Raw genomic sequence first — 19,937 nt, forward strand, 5'->3', positions numbered from 1 at the left:
TCCATCACTTCCAGTGTCCAGGCAGAAGCTGTATGATCACTGAACGGGTTTCCATGGGGGAGATTTCATTCTGACTGGAGGTTTCCCTAGCTATGTCCAAGTCTGTTCATGCTTAGACACTCCGCCTCACCCCTCAGACTCCAGGGCTTCCTGTGCTTTCCTTTGTTCCACTTACCACAGCATAATTATTGCTGTACTAATTCAGTTCATATGTCTCCTCAACCAGCCTGTAAGCAAAGCAGCCGTGTTGTTTTACTCACCACTGTGTCTGCTACATGGAGCAAAGTGTATGGCCATCGTGGGCACTCATTACACTCGTATCTAACGGAGGATGAACACTGTGACACATCATGTATGAAAGTGCCTTGCAAACTGCTCATGATAATTACTCTTTACAAACAAGATACTGAAATACAAAACAGAACAGAAAGCAGGTGAAGGAAGTGGCAGTAAATACTACCAGACATCTAGGGGGAACTGAATTTGAATCTCAGCTTCCTGGAACCAAGTACAAAAAGAGAACATGTTGGGTTACTGCGTTTTCTTTTTCTAATGGGATATGAAGTCATCTGAAGAAGCCAGGTTTTTCCCTAGTGATTTATTAAAATGAGGCCATTGTTTCCTCACAGTTAATGTTTAAGCATGATGAAATTTCTCCTAACTTAAAAAAAAAAGACAAAGAAAGAAAAGAAAAGAAACCTCTCGGGGCAGCTGTCCCACCCGCCCCAATTCCTTCATCCATGGTCCATGCTGTCTCCATATCCTCACCTCCCAGTCATGGTTCAGGTCACTGGAGTCTTGTTCAGCTCTGATCATCCTCCCAGAGCTGTGGCCTGAAGGACCACAATAGGTTGTCCTTGCTCCATTTCTGCTTCAATCTCTATTGCAGTAAATGTTCCTTAATTATTTGACACTCTTAACCCTGCTAGATCCTGTCCCTTGGTTCTGTGACACAAAACTGGTTTTCTTCCTGGATTCTCTCTCTGGCTCTTTTAAAGATTGCTCGAGCTCTGCTCCTCCAGTAAATTTTGGCATTCTTTGGGGTTCTGAAATTTTTTCTTTGACTCTTTTCTTTTCTCACTCCACATACTCTCCCTAGGAAATTTGACCTATGCTAATGGCTTTAATTGCTTATTAGATTGTAATGACTCCTCTTTTGGTTTTTAGGATGGATGATCCACTTATCCAGTTACACTCACACATTTAACTTCCTTATGAATATCTCCTAGGTACCTCTAATGCAGTGTGCCCCAAACGGAGCCAATATTTTTCTTCCTCTTGGCCTTTCATTCCTCATGTGTTCCTCACTTCAGTGAAGGGTCTTACCTTTCGTCCAGCTTCTCAAGACAGAAATCTTTTCATCTTTAACTCCTCTCTCTGACTCCTCATCCCCAATGCTCAGCCAGTAAGTCCTATTAACTCTCCTTCCTAAGTATCTCTCAGATCAGTCCACTGATCCCTAGCATCAATATCACGTCTTTAGTGCAGGCCTCTGGAATTCTGTCATGGCTCTTCATAAGCCATGTCCTGGTCTTACCGTGCTTCTAATTGATTTTCCACAGAGCAGCCAAAGTGGTCTTTTAGAAAGAACAATCTCAACTTGTTCTTGCCCTGCTTACAACTTACCAGTGGCTCTCTGTGGCCTTCAGAATAAAGGCCTAACTCCATAATGAGGTTTAAGTGGCACTCCTGGTCTGACTCCTGTGTACCTTCCAGCCTTGTCTCCTTTCGACTTCCAAACCCCACTCCTAAACACCACACTCCCATCTCAGTTGAACCACATCCTCTTTCCACAGTACCTGGCTCTCTCTTGCCTCAGGAGCATGTGATATGCTCCTTTCCTACCCATCCCTCTATACTCCTCCTAAATTACTCCAATCATCCTCTCACTCTCACCTTAGAAATAACCCCATTCATTCATCCATTCACTCCATAAATATCTGCTAAGCAATCTGATATATGCCAGGCAACCTGCAGGCACTTGTAATACAACACTGAGCAAGACATACGTGATCTCTGCCCCCCTGGTCCTGGTCACGTGGCATTCCTTGACTTTCCAAGTCTGTGGTAGGTTTCCCATGGAACCCTGAACTCTGTCCTCACTCTACATGGCACTATCTCTAGCATATTTTAAAGACTTTTAAACCAGGGGACAAACCAGGTCAATAGACTTTTTCTGTAAAGGAACAGCTTACAGATAATAAACCTTTTTGTCTTTGTAGGATGTACAGTTTCTGTCAGAGCTACACAACTCTGCAGCTGGAGAGGGAAATCAACCATAGGCAATGCGTAAATGAATGGTGTGGTTGTCTTCTAATAAGACTTCATTCACAAAAATAGATGGTGAGCCAGCCTTGGCCCATTGGGCATAGTTTGCTGACCCCTGGTCTAAGTAGCTGAACTAGTATGTTTTTCTTTACCTTTGTATCCACAGTGCAAACAAATACTTGACATAGAGATTCCTCCATGACAGTTGGATGAACAAGAGAGTGGAAAATGAACAAATTAGGATATACCTGTTCCCTTTTTTTCCTCTGTGATCATGATATGCTCTATGTTCATTTTACATGGTCAGTGAACCCCCATGAGATGGTTTTCATCTGTTATGCTCACCTAAACATTTGTGCTGAGCAAATAACGTATCAGGAGTTTTGGCTCCTTTGGTGGCGTTGGTCAAGTTATAAATCCTTTGTCACTACTCCTCAACCACCCCCCACCGCACAGTGGTTAGTTTGTTTGTTTTTTCTAGGCATGATTGTTGAATGTTGGATTCTCCAGATGTACTTCATATAATTCATTATAGACCTCAGTCTTTGTATTTTGTGTGTATAGATATAGTCATTCCTTTGTTCCATAAATATTTATTTAAACCTACCTTAAAGCCTTTCTTGAGCAGGGAGACTACTAGAAAAAAACCCTCAATTAAATCAATGCACAAAGCCCTTACTAAGCATAGGGTACTAGGTGAGGATTCAGTGTGTAGTCAGTGGGGATAAATATAACTCAGATAAGGCATTGTCAGTGAGGAGTAATGAAGAAAGGAGATAAGAAGAGGGACAGATAATTTCCACACAGTGTAGAAAGTGCCAAGTCCTTTTGGAAAGGGATTGGAAAAATACTCTGGGACTTTCATCAGAAGTAAAATTTGTCTTTAGCCAGAGAGATCACAGAAGGCTCTGAGAGAGGAGTATTTGGGTATTTGGAAACATAGGTATTTCGGAAACTGATATATCACTAAAGGGCCTTTGAGACAGAGGAAAGTACAGGCACACCCACAAGTTACTAGAAAGCAAGTTTTAATGAAGCTGCGTCCATGGACTGGCTGATAAAAGTGCAGCCAAATCCCTTCGAGAAGGTGCCAAGTCCATTCTGGTCTGGAATGCATTGATAATTGGGACATTATGCTCAGAGACTGCAAATTGACATTCTGTCGTCATCCCTCTTGGAATAGAAACCCTGATCCTTTAAAGTAATTAGCACCAATTTGGAGCATGTGTGCAAAAATAAATCGCAAGTGTCCAAAAACAGATACATTAAGTTCATGGTTAGGAAGCAAACGTTCTTATTAGCTCCACCTACATCAACAAAATCAGAAGCGATTAGCATTTAAAAATAGAAGAGACAAGGAGAGTTCACAGTTCCCACTGGAAAATTATTATTTATATAAATGTCCACAGTGATGACTTCCATGTGCCCTTCCTGATCTTAGTCACATTGTTTCAATGGCTGAAGGATCGGGGTTTTTTCGTGAAGGTTAGGAGAAGAAAGCTGATTCTGAGCATATTGTCCTGGTTGAAATTGAAAAGTGTTATGTCCACCACACAGATAGGTAGGGCTCTCTCTCCTCTTCATTGGTCCTCACCCCATCTTCTGCATGGATGAGAAGAAGATTTACTGTGTCTCAAGATGATCAGCAGATCTGCCCCTAGAAGCCCACCTGCAGGACCTTTGCCCATGGGACACCTGCCTGTTGTAGAAAGCTCCATGGTTCCCTTGAAGAAGGGCGGCTGTTCCCAGGAACTCACCAGAGCACACTTTGCATGGCCCTTGACATGCTCTTTAGGACATGGAATGTCTCAGTTAAGGAGAGAGTCTTAATATTGGTATTTGCTGTCAGACTGCGGGGGCAAACTAACCACGGGGCACCTGAGGACCTGATGTGGAGACCGGGAACATGTGGCACACAAACACTGGCCTCGGGTCCTTGTGTTACTGACTTGCTCTGTAAACTTGGTCCAACCACTTTTTCTGGGTCTCATTCTCACCATCCTTAAAACTAAGGGCTCATGGAGTTCCCATCATGGCTCAGCAGTAATGAACCTGATTAGTATCCATGAGGATTTGGGGTTGCCCAATGCATTAAGGATCTGGCGTTTCTGTGAGCTGTGATGTAGGCTGCAGATGCGTCTTGGATCTGGCGTGGCTGTGGCTGTGGTGTAGGCTACCAGCTGTAGCCCTGATTAGACCCATAGCCAGGGAACTTCAATATGCCACAGTTGGGGCCCTAAAATGATAAAAAAATTAAAAAATTTCAATTAAATTAAGGGATCTACTGGTTACCTTCTTGCTTTATCCCATGTAGGTTTTTTTTTTTTTAAATCTTTTTAAAATTCCAGTCTTATTTTTTTTTCCTCTCTCTTTCTCTTTTTAGGGGCACACCTGGGGCATATGAAAATTCTCAGGCTGTAGCTGCCAGCTTACACCACAGCTATAGCAACACCAAATCCGGGTCACAACTGCAGGTGATCTATGTCACAGCTTGCGGCAATGCCAGATCCTTAACCCACTGAGTGAGTCCAGGGATAGAACCCACATCCTTATGGCTACTAGTCAGGTGCTTAACCTACTGAGCCACAATAGAAACTCCTAAAACTTCAGGTATTTTTTTTTACCTTTTTATCCACTTGCTTGGAAAGATGTGGTGAATGGCAAGCTTGGAGGTAAGTTGTAGGACTCCAAATATTTTTCTAGTCATCATATATAAAATGTGTGAAAATCTATCCCAAAGACTGTGGCTTTAGGAGCACAAGACTGACGTGGGGGACAAAGAAGATCCATTTGGCAGCGGCACAGCAGAACCCATCAGAATGCCACCAGCTTGAGAAACAAACAGCACGTTTAAAGCTGATGGGAACTTGGAATCATTTAGGGCTGAAGGAGAAGGGATTTGCTAGAAGTGTCATGTTAAGGACAACTGTGATTCAACCTGTTGGCGCTAAATCCTCTTTCCACCATGTCTTTATTCTTCTGGCTTTGGGCTGTCTAACCTAGTGTCAAGGCTTAGGGGTTAATGAACATGGGTCTACTTAAATAAAAATATCAGTAGCGTTTTGTGGAGGTGAAGAGTGGATTAAATCTTCGACCATTAGTTTTTGTTAAGGCTTCACTCATTTTTTCCTTACCCCCCTAATTTTGTGTTTTTCTCCCTTATAATTAATACTACTCCCCTGACCACCTTGCATGCACACAAATGATTTTCCTTTTTTTTTCTTTTTGCAGAAATTAAGAGCTGAACTGTCTCCTTCTTGTGTATTTTCCCATCCGCTCGTCATTCTATTCCGACACCTCATCCATAGTTTCCTTGTGCTATTCTAATTTCCCTGCATACAGATCCATCTCCTCTTTTAAGTTCATAAGCTTTTTGAGAACTGGGCATCATCTCTGTGTTCCTGTTTCCAAGGCCAGAACTTCTGCTCAGTTGTCAGCAGAATAAATTAATGGAAAAAAGAAGCACTTTATCTATACCTAGATTGTGCCCTTGAAGCCCCCCTCGAATGACCAGCTTACCAGTGGCCTCCATTCCATCCTTTCTGGGGAATCAGGAAAGGTCAGGGAACACAGATCTCTGGCTGCACTGGCTCTCTTATCTTATTGCGTCTTCCTGGACATAAACTCATCCATGAGCACTCACACGTGGCCAGAGTAGACAGAGGGACAAAACCCAGGCTTAGGAGATGGGAAAAGGAATAAGATGCCAACTCCTAAACTTTAGGTTGCCAGTCAGCATGAGGGCCAGCTTTGGCTAGGGACATGGGTCTGTTCTCCGTGCACCAGCATTGGTCAACCTGGCTTTTGGGAGGGGATCCTGGCAACAGACAGGCAGTAGGGCTGGTACCTGAAATCATTTGAGATCAAGTGGAAGACTGTACAACCTTTCTGTTCAGAAGCTTGGAGGAGTAGGAGTAGGAGGGGGAGATAATATAAAAAACTGTCTAACTTCTGTCCAATAGTATGAGCAGGAGAGCAAAGAAGAGGCTCCTCAAAGGGTGGTGAAAGATGAGATGGTGTGGGGATGGGGGAGTGAGAGGCAGTCCTTATGGATGGGAGGTGGAGGCAGAGTCTGGACTGAGGTTGGAGGAATGAAAGACAGCAATAAGAAAGACTGAGGACATCCTACTGTACAGCACAGGAAACTACAGTCTCTTGTGATAAAACATGATGAAAGATAGTGTGAGAAAAAGAATATGTATATATAACTGGTTCACTCTGCTGTATAGTAGAAATTGACACAGTGAAAATCAACAATACTTTAATAAAATAAAGAATTTTTAAAAACCCTAAAAAAAAAAGAAGAAAGACTGATAACAAATAAACATAGGAAGGAAGGCAATGAGGGAGGGAAGGAGGAAAGAAGAAAGGAAGGAAGGGAGGTTAAAATGCTAAAATAAGGAAAGGCACACATATCTGGATAGAAAATCAGAACTAGCTTGGGAATGAGAGAAACTTTTGAGTAGAGAGAAGAGGGATGCTGTGTAGCAGCATAGGTACACACACTGCATGGACCACTTAATGCGCTCAGCTCAGGAAAATTTCTTTGGTGAGCCTAGCAAGGGGAAGATCTGTTCAGAGAGGAAAATGTGCTGATTCCTGCCCAGGGCCTTTTGGAGGACAGAAACAGATCAATTAACCTGGGTGGGGCTCTCCTGTGCCAGGCCTGGCGCTGCCAGTTCTCAGCGCCCAGCCAGGCCAGGCCAAGGACTCTCACATGATCATTAAGCTATTAAAAGGCCATCAGCTGCAGGGCAGAATCAGTCTTTTACACTGAGAAAATGTTGTGCCATCATCTCCACTGGCCCAGCTATCACCTCTCAGCCGGGCCCAGCCCTGGACCTAGGAAGACAGCATCCCTTGGTCTGGGGAGATGGACCACTGGGAATCTGAACAGGCTTCGAGGACCCCTGGGGGGTCAGCACAGTCTGAAACTACCAATGGATGGAGTGATCTTAGGGCATGTCTGTGGGTGGAGCAGGAGATGTCTGGAGCAGAATGTTCCCGTAGATCTTGGATCACTGGGTGCACATTACAGGGAGAAAGATTTCAGCGCCAGGAAGGACTTTGAAATCAAAGCTAGACAAAGCTGGATTCATTCATTGGTACATTCATTATTTTTCCAACAATTTTGGAGCATCTACAGTGGGTGGGGCACTGTTCTGGAAGCTGAAGAGATAAGCCAACACACCCACAGCACTCCGGGAGAGAATGGCGACTTGCTACCCCACATAATGGAAGGGAGATGTGCCCAGAGTGTGTTGAGAGCCCAGAAGGTGACTGATGCAAGGCTTTCAGGAAGGGCACACTGGAAGATCCGCTGGGCAGGGAAAAGAGGAATCCTACACCAAGAGAAGCATGGGTAGACGCTTGGAAGATGTGGCTGGGCAGATGACATCTGGGGATGACCTGGATGGATGGATGGCACGCAGACCTGGCAGGAGATAAAGGTGGGATGGAGGTGGGTCCAGATAAGGACAGGCAAATATAAATATGAAGAGACACCCCACATTTTAGTCAGAAGGGAGTTGAGAGAGGTAAGTCATCTTTGTCCCTGTATTTTTAATTTTAACGTGAGTGTATATGTGTGAAGTAGACAGCATTGAAAGGGTACCCTGCGCTGGACATAGAGGAAGAGACATGACAGCAACTCAAACAATTTCAAACTAAATTTGTGACTCCTCTTCAGAGACCTGCCAGGCTGTTTTCACTGACTGCTTTACCTTGAGTGGTGGCCCCCAGCCTCCTGGCTTCTCATGGCTTTTCTCTTCCATCTGCATCTCAGGTCCTCCTCAGCCCTCCAGCCTGGCCCCCAGGCCCAGAAAATTCTCTCTATTGAGGTTCCTTTAGTAGGTAAGTCACCAGAGAACAAAAGAGCCTCCTGTTTGCCCAGATCCTCCTTCCTTAGAGGGCAGGTGTTAGTTTGTATTTGAAAAGTTCTAGAAGCCCAAAAAAGTAAAAATCACCCTTATGCAGTTCTTTTAAAAAATTACATAATGAACTGAAAGTTTCCTCCTTCAGTCTGTTAGCATTTATCAGTCAAGATATCTTCCCAAGTTAAAGCAAATATATCTCCCTCTACATATATATATATACGTGTACACTCACGTATTTATAGAAAAGAAATTATGCCTTACATATTGATGTTTTTTTAATTTAAAAATATGTTGGGAAAAAATTTCCAACTCCCTATCTCCTAGGCAGTCTAGTCCACAGACTAGATAGGCCACAAGTTTTCAACTATTTTCCTGTTGATGGACCTTGATGATATCCTGTTTGCTTGTACGACTAATGCTGCCGCAAACATCCGTGCATGTGATGTGCCCTTGCTATGATCTCAATAAGGTGGATTCCTAGAGGTTAGCCTGTTAAAGACTCTGCACATTTTATTTATTTATTTATTTAATTTTTTAGGGCTGCACCCATGGCTATGAAAGTTACTAGGCTAGGGGTGGAATCGGAGCTACAGCTGCCAGCCTACACCACAGCCACAGCAACTCGGGATCTGAGCCTCGCCTGTGATCTACACCGCAGCCCACAGCAACGCTGGACCCTTAACCCACTGAGCAAGGCCAGGGATCAAACCCGTATCCTCCTGTATCCTAGTAGGTTTCGTTAACCACTGAGCCACGAAGGGAACTCCGACTGCACATTTTAAATCTTACTAGGAACTACCTCATTCCCTTTGAAAAGTGTTGTGCTAGTTGACACTCCTACAGACAGTTGAAGGGGGCTGCTTCTTCCACACTGGCTTTCCAACACTGGAACTGCCTCCTCATTTGCCAGAGGAGGAAATGGCGTGGAGAGAATTAGCCTTTCTAATAACACATATTTAGATACAGGCACCAAGATTCCAGATCTGTTGTCACTATACAGGGAGATGACGCATGTAGAATATTAAGAAGAGTGCCTGGTACAAGGTAAGTGCTCAGAAAGCGTTGATTGTTGGTATGATAAAAGCACAATGCTATGATAGGGACCCATCAGAAGCTTTATTGGCTGGCTCAGCATGGAAGATGTGCTGGATAGAAGCAAGGAGGCTCAAGTGGTTCCTCCCAGGCTGGCTGTAAAGCCTCTTCTCTTCATACTGTCCCTGTCTCTTCACAACATTGTAATTAATTAGTTGATTCTTTGTCCCTCATAATACTGCCCCTGGAGAAAAAGCAAGTGAGGAGGTATGTTCTCTGATATCAAAGACTTATAACCTATGGGCTGGGATGCTGGGGTCACTCTCAAATACCCCAGAGAAATTTGAAGCGATGAACTTGTGTGTTTGAGGTTCTCTCATTCCATTAGGTGTTTAATGCCTGCAAGTTACCAAGGAGACAGTTATGGAATCATAAAATCTTATAATTTTTAAAATATGTCTCCTCTCCTCAATTTGGATACAAACTTTAAAAATTAGGAATCCTGGAATTCCCTGGTGGCCTGGTTCCCTAGTGTTATCCTTGAGGTGGCTCAGGTTCAATCTCTGGTCCAGGAATTTTTGTATGCTGTGGGTGCAGTCAAAAAAATACAATAAGGAGTTCTCATCATGGTGCAGCAGAAATGAATCCAACTAGGAACCATGAGGTTGTGGGTTCCATCCCTGGCCTCAATCCAGCATTGCCATGAGCTGTGGTGTAGGTCACAGACAGGCTCAGATCCTGTGTTGCTGTGGCTGTGGTGTAGGCGGGCAGCTACAGCTCTGATTAGACCCCTAGCCTGGGAACCTCTAAAATAAAGTAAAATAAAATAAAATAAAATAAAATAAAATAAGGGGTCCTATCTTAAATTTTTCTACCACAACATCTATAAGGTGAGGACCACACAGGAGGCTCTCAGTACATACCAAGTCGGGGGAAGTAACAACACTGGTCTTAGATGGGATTTAATGTAACCAGACCCTTTGCTTTAGAGTCACGCCTCATAGATAGTGATTGACAAAATCACCATTGGCTATTATCTAAAAGTCAATTTCATCTTTGCAAAGTAATGATGCTACCCTGGGAACTACCCTCACAATGACCTAGCCTTTCTCCTGCACACTCACCCAGGCAGGCCCCTCATTCTTCAGCTCAAGCTGTGGATCTGGGTGGGCCAGAGAGGAATGTCTGGGAAAATGGGATTGTAGAAGGTAACAGCCACTGGAGGAATTTGGCCCCAAAGTCGAGGACTCCTCAATCAATATGCATGACTTTCAGAATTCCTATTTTAATCAGCGAAACGGAAATGAAATTCCAATGTAGCTTTTAGTTAAAAAAAAAAAAAACAAAATACAAGTGGTATATGATATTCATGCATACCATTTCCTCTGAAATTCTTTTTAAGAATTGAAGAAAATAACCATATAACATACTGGAAAGAACACTAGCCTAGGCGTCCAGAGATTTAATTTCATGCCCTAAATTTATCACCTAGTAGCTGTGTGATCAAAAGCAGTCAGTTCCCCCATCCTTACCTCATTTCACTCATATATAGAATGAATGGGTTGATGACATGTAAGCTCCCCTTCAGCCTCAATAATAATTGAGTCCATAATTCCCTGATTAGTATTGAAGATCAATCCATCCATCTATCCATCCATCCATCCATCCATCCATCCATCCATCCTTTCCACAAACATTTGTTAAATTCCTACTTGTGCTATGTCCATATGCTCCTTCTGCTTTAGGTTGACAGCATCATCACCCTCCAAGCTCCCAAATCCGATGTGGAACTGTGATCATGGAGGATCTGACACAGCTCAGTGTTAGATTTCTCCCTCTCCTCTCTCAAAACCTTCCTCCTTAATTGTTTCCTCTTCCATGCACATCATAGTACTTTTTTTCATGACTCTGGCATCTCACTCATCACATCGTTTTACTGTTCATTCTCCATTTGTCACTCTCCAGACTATAAGCTCCTTGATGACAGAGATCTAATCAACTTAAGCCAGCTTTGCAAGTCAGAAACCTTGGGTGGCTCCTTTTTGCCCTAGGGTAGAAGTCCAGACCTTCATATTGGGTGTTCAAAACCCTTGAGAGTTTGTGTCTAACTATCTTTCTAGTTAACTCTGCTAATCAGCCTATATTCGATCCTACTTCAATCCCAAAACCTCTTCTATTCTTTCTAAGAATTTTTTCAGAGAATCCGATCCACCCATTGAGAATTTTCACCTGCTCCCAGATACTTCTTCTAGCAAATGTTCTAACACATGAATGTCTATCTTCTGCAGAGATTTTGTGAACCTTTCTGGCTACTTCCCATATGATGAACTGCTGGGAGTCAGGGGGGAGGGCCCGTATTCCTTGGGTTTTTGGATCCTTCATAGCACAGAGCCCACCCAGTGCTTGGCACTTAATCTGATTCTGTCCCAAGTAGTTGCCACATGCCAGGTACTGCACAGACTCTGTGACATTTTATGCTCACAGTAGGCCAGGAAACTGAGCTCAGAAAGAGTGGCCAAAAAAATCTGCTTAAGGCCCCAGCAAGCATGTAACACAGTTTAGTTAGTCGTAACCAGGTGACACGGTCTCCCTGCAAGGGACCGCAGTAAGTGTACAATGGTTTTGTAGCCGCTTGGATGTTGAGGATGTGCTCAACAAATATTTCCTGATCAGCTAGAGAGATTTCTAAAGGTTTTCCTGGCTGAGTTGGCTCTGATCTTGCCCTTGAAGACTGAAGAGGAATTTCACAAAGATAAAAGATAAGAGTATTCTAGTAAGAGAATACAGTTTGAGCAAAGTCCCTGAGACAGTGGAAGGTGCTTTTGGAGAGAAGAGGGGAGCTATTTACTGATCACTTCCCTAGCCAGACTGTAAGCACAGAAGGAAGGCAATGTCTCGGTCTGGCTGAGGGCTATGTCTCTTTTGCCCACAGCAGGATCTCTTACAGAGCACGTGTTGAATACCCACTTTGTGTGAATCAATCTACTCAATACTATCTAAACGTTTTCTGTGTTCATGGACATCTAACCTCACTCTTAGCCCCTAGAAGGCCGAACGCCCTGATTGTCTTTGTCAAGGTTTTCAAAAGCCCAAACCCAAACTTTCAGCCCCTGAAAGTGAAACCTCCAGTCCCTAGAAAGTTTCACTGACCAGCCCAGTTTCACTAACTGGCTGAGTAAAAAACAAACATTAAACCAACAGAACAAGCTATGAAAAATCAAATAAGAAAAAAAAATCTTTCAGTTCCAAGAAACCCAGGTATTTTCAGTAATGTGCCTCCTGTGAGGAAGCCTGAGTGCTTATATGGTATCAGTTTCATTTCCAGTAGAGAGCTTTGACCTTCTGCCTCCTAAGGAGAGAGGAAAAGGGCACCCCTGCCCAGCAGCTGTGCCAGGGGCCTGGGTCTTCAGACCCAAAGGGACCTGAGGCAGAACTGAAGAGGTTCTTTTCATGTTGGATTAGGTTGTCTCCCATCTCCTGGTTCTGCCTCCGAAGAGGCTATGAGTGGGTCTGTGAGGTCTGTCAGTGAGCAAATTCAGATCATGACGTTTGTTGAATCAGTGAGTCAGAAAACGGCTCAACGCGGAGATGGTGTGCGGGGAATTTAGCCTGATGAAGAAGAAAATGTGTCCAACTTGGGGCAGGAGGACAGGCCTGTGACTTTTCCACTGCACATGAGCTTGGGTGACCCTGAGCAGGCCCCTCTTCTCTGGTCCCGTTTCCCCTTTCAGTTATGACATAATTGGCAGGTCCTCATTATGTATGGTAGGAGGGGAAAAATATGTGAAAATAGCTCTGGATGTTTTTAAAAAGGAGACACTTGGAGTTCCTTGTGGCTCAGCAGGTTAAGAACACAACATTGTGTCTCTGAGGATGCAGGTTCGACCCCTGGCCCCACTCTGTGAGTTAAGGATTTGGTATTGCTGTGGCTGTGGTGTAGGCTGGCAGCTGCAACTCTGATTCAGCCCCTAGCCTGGGAACTTCCATATGCTGCAGGTATGGCCCTAATAAATAAATAAATAAAATAAAAATTAAAAAAAGATACTCATGGAAAACTCTCTGTGTGCATGGGAATCTGAAAATTGGAAGGTTTTCCTATTGCTCTAACCTAGGGCTTCCCAACCTTGGCACTGTCACCATCTGGGGTGAGATAAGTCCTTGTTATGGAGGGCTGTTCTTTACCTTGTAGGATGTTTTGAAATATCTTTGATCTCTACCCACCAGACTCCGGTAGCATCCACTTCCCTCTCTCTAGTTGTGACAACCCCAAATGTCCCCAGACATTGCTAATTGTTCCCTGAGGGCAAAATTGCCCCCAATTGAGAACCATATCCCTGGAGTTTCATTTGCAACTGAAAATGACAGATTCCTTAGAATAATGTAGCTGAGGATGGACTTCAGAGGGTGTGGAAATCAGGCTCAGGGTCCCCCTTCACTCCTAAGGACCTAGAGGTGGGGCATCTCGCAGAGGTCAGGAAAGGTAGAGGTGCTTGGAGTTTGGAGGCAGGAAATTGGCATTTGAGTCCCCTCATCATCCCTGGCTTTTTGACCTTCACCACACTACTAACCTTCCTGTGCCCAAGTCCCTGTGAATCCAAAGGAAGTGGTACCTCTCCTCCACACACACCTCCCCCTGGCCCCCGTTTTGCTAGTGCCCCCCACACTACCAAAACAGTATGAGGAGGACCCAAAGTTATATAAATGAAAGGCACCATGAGCTGAAAAGTCAAATATGTGTTTTCACACTAAAGCTTTATTTTTCCTAAGAGAGCACAGAAAAGGAACATCTTTCCCAGATAATTTTTCCATCAAGAGCAGTAATGGTAATATTTTCAGGTACCACCACAGCAATAACGAGAACAAATAACAGAGACCCTTCCCAGGGAATACTACCACAGTGCTGGCTCCAAAGCTGGATTTCCATCGGGCCATGAGTTAGAATTTTTTTTTTTTTGTCTTTTTTCCATCTCTTGGGCTGCTCCCACAGCATATGGAGGTTCCCAGGCTAGGGGTCTAATCAGAGCTGTAGCCATCAGCCTACGCCAGAGCCACAGCAACACAGGATCTGAGCCAAGTCTGCAACCTACACCACAGCTCACGGCAACACCAGATCCTTAACCCATTGAGCAAGGCCAGGGATTGAACCTGTAACCTTGTGGTTCCTAGTCGGATTCGTTAACCACTGATCCATGATGGGAACTCCAGAATTTTTCCAGTAAAAATGAAAAGCCGCCTCCTCATAGGAGGTGTCATGGTTTTATTAGGCACAGGCAAGGATGAGCGGTTATCTGTTCATGTGCATGGAAATCACTTGGCCCTGTGCTGACTGTTTCTTCAACAAGGCTGTCAACTTGGATGATGACTTAAGGACTCCTGTCTTCAAACAAATGAGAACTTCAGAGCTAAGAGAGGCTTATGAACATGGGCTGGTTCCTCAGAGTGGGAGTCAAGAGACTCTGGTCATAGTCAGGTCTAAAGTGGGCAGCCCTCCCAACCCCTCAGGACAAAAGCCAAATCAGCCTGTGTCCAGGCTCTGAATTTCACTCCCCAGCAGTGGGAAAGTTCACATCCAGGGTAGCATCCAGCAAGCACCAGATCAATAGGCTGGTGACTACCTAGGAAGCTCCATTAGCCCAGAAACAATCTAAAATTTCAAATCAGAAACCTCTGGGGTTCAAGGGTCAGGTTCAAGTTAGGAGGAATTGTGTAACTCGCATTTGGAAATGCTTTGGTTTATGGACCACTTCTTCATCCTTTGAGGGTAGTATGGAAGAGTGGCACACACTTCTGAGCCATGAGCATTGTATCCTGGCTCGGCTCCTTGTTAGCCTGTGACTCTGGGCACCCAGCAGGTGCTTTGTAAGTGTCAACTGTACTATTTGATGCTACTTGATGCTCACAGCAACCTCTGAGGTCAGTGGTGTCATCATCTCCACGTTGCAGAAGTGGAATCTAAAGTTCAGACAAGTGCATCCCCACAGAGCTCCCCCACGCCTCTTTGCCCTGCTCTTCCTCTTAAGTCATTCTTTCCTCTATCACTGTTATCTAAATGCCATCCACCCCTTGAGTCTGTTCACATGCTAGCTCCTCTACATGTTCTGCCTCCAGAGTTAATCCTTCCTCCAAGCTCCATAACTTCTTGCTGGCATCTCTATGACATCCAGGCACTCACTCGGGCCATGGAAGTCAAGGAAGGGACACTGCTGACTGTGATAAAGACTAGAGAGGTGAAGGGGATCAAAGCAAGGAAGATTTCCTCCCTGAAGCATGCCTTCCCTGCTTCTCCCATCTACCAGTCATAAAACATCATGGTACCTTTTAAAGCCCTCGTCATCTTCTGGTTCCAATCAAAGCTAACTATTAAATGCTCTATCTCTTCTGCAATGGAGTATCTTAGTGGGCGGAGTGGGTTCATCCCCACCTCCCCCATAGCACATGGCCAAAGGTTGCAAGCACTTAAAAACTCATACAGCTCTGAACTGAGAAAAGCTTGCTGACGGTGGGTGATGGTGCTGGATGACGGTGAAGATGATGGTGATAACAGGGAGGTTAACTGAACCGAAACCCAGCCGTCACGAAGGGTGATATACTCACGACGTTTCATTATGACTGAGTGAACAACAAGAGATCCAGAATCAGACCTAGAAACAGAGCCCACTCATTGGCAAACTGAGAAGAAACTGGAAAATGGAAAAGGTTGGGCGGGGACTATCTTAGCATCTTGGGCCTGATCTTTAGATTAATGCAGCAAAATGGCCTGTGGAAATGTTGTTTCCCTTGATGGTTTAAAAAAAAATGTGGCTTTCAAAATCATATAAAAAAACCACTAAATAATAACCTCTATTTATTATTGTCCATTGAGGAAGATAATAGAAAACCAAAGGTATAGGTGAGAGAAACAACCACGTCACAGCAAGCTGGAGACTATTAAATTTCATTGCAGTTCCATTGTCCTACCTGTCTGGTTTTTATGAGGCTGAGATCACACTGATTCTGTGTATTACAAAATATTTTAATGCATTTTTAGGATAAATAGCATACATAAAGTACACAATTTAAAAAGGCACAAAAAAACGGCAGGCAGGGAAAAATCAATTTCTCCCCTGACTCTCACCACCCAGTGTTCTCCCATCCAGATCTCCTTCCAGAGCGGTCCAGGGCTCCCCCTTATCCATGTTTTGAGTGAGTTAATAGCCTTTGACCCTTCAAGATTCTCAGGAATGAAAAATTGTCTGTAAGGTCAAATCATGTCTCTAATATAATGTACTATACTGATAAAAGATAAAATTATACCACCTCGATGCCAGTCACAGAACCAGAACTATATCCTGCAACTCTTCTTAAAGAACATTCTGAACTGACAAAGGCAGCCGAAGGTACTCAACAGTGATAGCATCCTTTAACAGATCTCTGTGCCAGAGATTTCCCTGAGGGGTTCCCAGGGATGCCACCATGGTTCCCAAAGCTCAGACCTTGAAGTCAGAGTCTGTGTGAATCTGGATTGCAGTGACTGTGACATTAACCTCAGGCCCACGTCCCTGGAGGCAGGCCCCTTCTTCCCCCAAAGCTCAGAGCTGGCAAGGATATCCTCACCTTGTTCTGCCCTCGGGTATCTGCTGGGCTAGGAGGTGTGGGGAGAGTGGGTGGAGTAATTCCAGCTCCAATGGAGCAGTTTCTAAAAAGTCATTTCCATAAAATATAGCTTCAAAGAGAGAAAGCCATTCTGCACTTACCCAGACTATGTCTTCTTCAAACTCACCTCCCGACACTACATGTTAAGAAGTGGAAGAGTGGCCCAGGGTTTCCCTGGAGATCTGGTGCCATGCACTGTTCCATGGGCTTACATGATCACAAATCTGCCCCCTCTGAGTGTGCACCAGACAGCACCTTACTGCGGATTTTCTCCCTGGCAGGATGTTTCAAGGGTTTTTCAGGAATGGGCTGCAATTTGGAAGTTTATGTGCCAGTGCAGTGAATTTCTCTCTCTGCTCTCTCTCCTTGCCTCCCAGGATCCATCTGATAAAGTTGCAGAGGCATCTTGGATTTACAACACCCCCTGCCAGCCCCTCACTGAACCACACATCATCTGCAGCAGGAGGCGTTGGATTACATTTGGCTGGAGCGCCCGCATCAACTCCAGTTGTCCCTGAATTGGAACTGATGGGCCTCACGTGCCACAGCCAACAGTTTGTCTTCACCCACTCCCCTCTCTGGAATGAACCTTTCTCTGGGAAAACAAGAAACCTACGTGCCATCCTGGGTGAGAGACAAACAGGAGCTGCATCCCAGGATCGCATCCCCAGTATGATGGGTTCCCCACAGCAAGCCACACTTCAAGCATCTCTGGAAAGACCTTCTGAACCACAGGACACAAATGCTCCCTCTGGAGGACCGGAGCCTCTGTGTTCCTCTCAGCTCACAGGCATCCATTCTTCCTGCATTCAGGGTAAGGCACCAAGCCACTGTCCCTTCAGCAAGCCTCCATGACCTCCCTCCCCTCATTCTGATTTATTTGCTCAGTGAGTCACTGTGGCAGACAGAATAAGATGTCCACATCCTAATCCCCAGAACCCGTGAATATGTTATATTCAATGATGAGGGCTAATTAACGTGGCAAATGGAATTAGGCTTGCAAATCAGCCTAGCTCAAAATGTAGGGACCCAGTCAGTATTCCGTGATGATCTAGGTGGGGAAAGAATCTGAGAGAGAATGGATATATGTATATGTATGACTGGGTTACTTTGTTGTACAGCAGCAATTATCACAGCCTTGTAAACTGACTATATTTCAACAAAACTTTTTAAAGTAGGGATATTGGAGTTCCCACTGTGGTACGGAGGGTTAAGAATCTTACTGCAGCAGCTCAGTTCACTGGGGAGGCATGGGTTTAATCCCTGGTCCCTAACAGTGGGTTAAAGGATCTAGAGAGCAGTTCACAGCTTCAGCTTGGATTCAGTCCCCTGGCCTGGGAACTTCCATGTGATATAGGTGTGGCCATAAAAAAAAATAGGGATATTATTCAGGAATAATCATGTGGCCACAATGTAATCACAAAAGTCGTTAAGTAAAGAGAGGGAGGCAGAAGAGTTAGAACCAGTGGGGTGGCATCATGAGAAAGACTTGACCTGCTGTGGCTGGCTTTGAAGATGTAGGAAGGGGCCACAGACCAAGGAATGTGGGCAGCCTCCACAATCTGGAAAAGGCAAGAAAACAGACTGTCCCCTAGAGCTCCCTTGATTTTAACTCAGTGAGACATATTCAGACTTCTGACCTTCAGAACTGTAATATTGGTGCTGTTATAGCAGCCATAGGAAACCAAGACTGTCACCATGGACTTTGCATGTACCTGGCCTGATATGAGATGCTGAGGGAACATTCTCCAGGCACATTATTTCTACCTTGTACAGTCATCAGAGTCCAACTGGGGGAACTAAAGCCACTCTAAGGGTCTAAATACAGGAAATCTAATGCAGGTCACTGGCTACCCAGGTGATAGAAGCCCAAAACTCTTCCAACCATTAGCCATAACAGTGGTTGCTACTAGGATGCTACTGGGCTGGGCTAGAGGGACAAAAGCCATATATTGGAGTCCAGAGGCCAGGATCACTTGGTAGATGCTGGACCATCGTGGGCAAGTCTAGCAGGGGCTGGAGCCATGGAAGGGACACAACTCTGCAATAGAAGCTGCCTGAGACAGAGAGAGAGAGGAAGAGGGAGAGAGAGACCCTGGTTTCTCCCTTTCTCTTACTCTCCAGTTTCCTTCCACCACCTCTCATTGGCTCTTACCAGCTGGAAGCCAGCTGATGTGGGAGCCTGGCATGTGCAGGAGGCAGCCCCCCGTCCTACAGAGCAGAGCTGAGGAAGAGCACCAAATAGGCTAATGGATTTGCAGGTGAAAAGGCTCCAGATTGACCCACATCTCCTTTCTGCACTGATCACCATGAATCTTGAGGAAACATAATTAATTGTTTAAAATCCAAATTCTTTACCGCTGCTTCTAAGACTCCACATAACCTGGTACTTTTTTAAATTCTCTGCCCTCATCGCATACAGTTGTCCTCTCCTTTACAGCATCCTCCCCGTGCTGGCCTTTGTTCTGTCCTCCATACACCATGCAAGTCTCATCTTGGAACTTTGCACTTCGTTGTAGGACTTGCTGGACTTTCCTCCTCTTGTCTCTCCCCTAACTGATCACCTTTTATCTTTTGAGTCTCAGCTTGGGGAACCCCTTCCCCTACCTAAAATAGGTCCCCTCGCCCAAAGTCACCATGGTATGCCCCTATTTTATATTCTTTAGAGCAGCTATTATTATCTGAAATTATCTTGGTTAGGTGTGTACTTATTTATCGTAACTGTCTCAAAATCCTAAGCTCCTTGAGGGTGGGAAGTTGTTTTGCTGTTTGCTATGTCCTTGTATCAGAGCTGGCTCAATGTTCACCAAAATTTGTTTCTTCTTCCTGGAAACAGAGAAAAGCTCACTTCATATTCCTTTGTGGTTAGGTGTGACAGAGTTCTAGCTAAGAGGACAGGAGCAGTTTCCCAGGCCTGCCCCATGAAAACCTCCCAGGAACTCTCCTACATGTTTTCCCCTGTCTGCCAGATGATGACCGTGCCCTGTGGGATGGTGAAGGCACAAGATAAAAGAACCTGGGCTGTGGAATGACTAAGTGAAAAGGGTTGCCTCGGCCACCTACATACCCATCCGGGACTGTTATGTGAACAAGAAACAAATGTGTTTTGTGTTGAGTCATTCCATTAGC

The 19,937-nt window shown here is 44.7% G+C and overlaps 1 long non-coding RNA gene across 1 annotated transcript in view; it reads left to right on the top strand.

Annotated features, from left to right (window-relative positions):
- LOC106508010 overlaps window positions 1-19,937 on the top strand; it is a 52,993-nt gene that overhangs the window by 15,572 nt on the left and 17,484 nt on the right. Inside the window, exon 3 of the long non-coding RNA XR_001304509.2 lies at window positions 17,186-17,622. This is a non-coding gene — a long non-coding RNA (uncharacterized LOC106508010). The remainder of the gene's footprint in view (window positions 1-17,185; window positions 17,623-19,937) is intronic.

The sequence above is a fragment of the Sus scrofa genome, chromosome 13 (genome assembly GCF_000003025.6).
Source record: "Sus scrofa isolate TJ Tabasco breed Duroc chromosome 13, Sscrofa11.1, whole genome shotgun sequence".
In the NCBI taxonomy this organism is placed as follows: Eukaryota; Metazoa; Chordata; class Mammalia; order Artiodactyla; family Suidae; genus Sus; species Sus scrofa.